The sequence below is a fragment of the Morone saxatilis genome, unplaced genomic scaffold (genome assembly GCF_004916995.1).
Source record: "Morone saxatilis isolate NCDOM2014 unplaced genomic scaffold, NCSU_SB_2.0 Contig17, whole genome shotgun sequence".
NCBI lineage: Eukaryota > Metazoa > Chordata > Actinopteri > Moronidae > Morone > Morone saxatilis.
Genome location: NW_023339729.1, coordinates 23137568 through 23138146, shown reverse-complemented (window position 1 = coordinate 23138146; position 579 = coordinate 23137568).

Sequence of the window (579 nt, the reverse complement as noted above, 5' to 3'; positions counted from 1 at the left end):
TTTTTAAAAAATTCCCCAACTGTCTTTTCAGATTGCATTATTATGAAAATTAATTGTGTCCCCCAAAATGTTTGCTTTACCTTCAAAATGGCGCCTATAAGAAGCCACTAATATATATATAAAAAAAGACTGGTTAGTACTTTAACTTAAGTAAAAGATTACAGTACTCCTACCACTGCATTTTAAGAGAGATTAACAGGTTATGACTGGGGGCCTGTCAGAGGGGTCTGGGGGGACTTGAGGGGGCCCCTGAGCTGGTCAGTGATTGCGGGTGTGTATTGTTTGACAGCCCGGTCTTCATCAACTGTAAGAAACAGACCGTAACCAACAACAAGACCTGTTTAAACTCACCAACCGCCACCTGCACAGACGTTAGTGTGTCAACGGCTCTTTAACCGTCGCATTTTGAACTAGAAACGAGCCGGTCTGACAGTCAGCCGTTAAACGGACGCTGCCACCTGCGTGAAGGTATCGATACGGCACACAGTACCAGGAGAAACGCCGGAGTATTGAGAGGAGTATTTAGTAATAATGGAGGAGGAGGAGGAGGAGGAGGAGACGCGAACTCACCAAAACCAA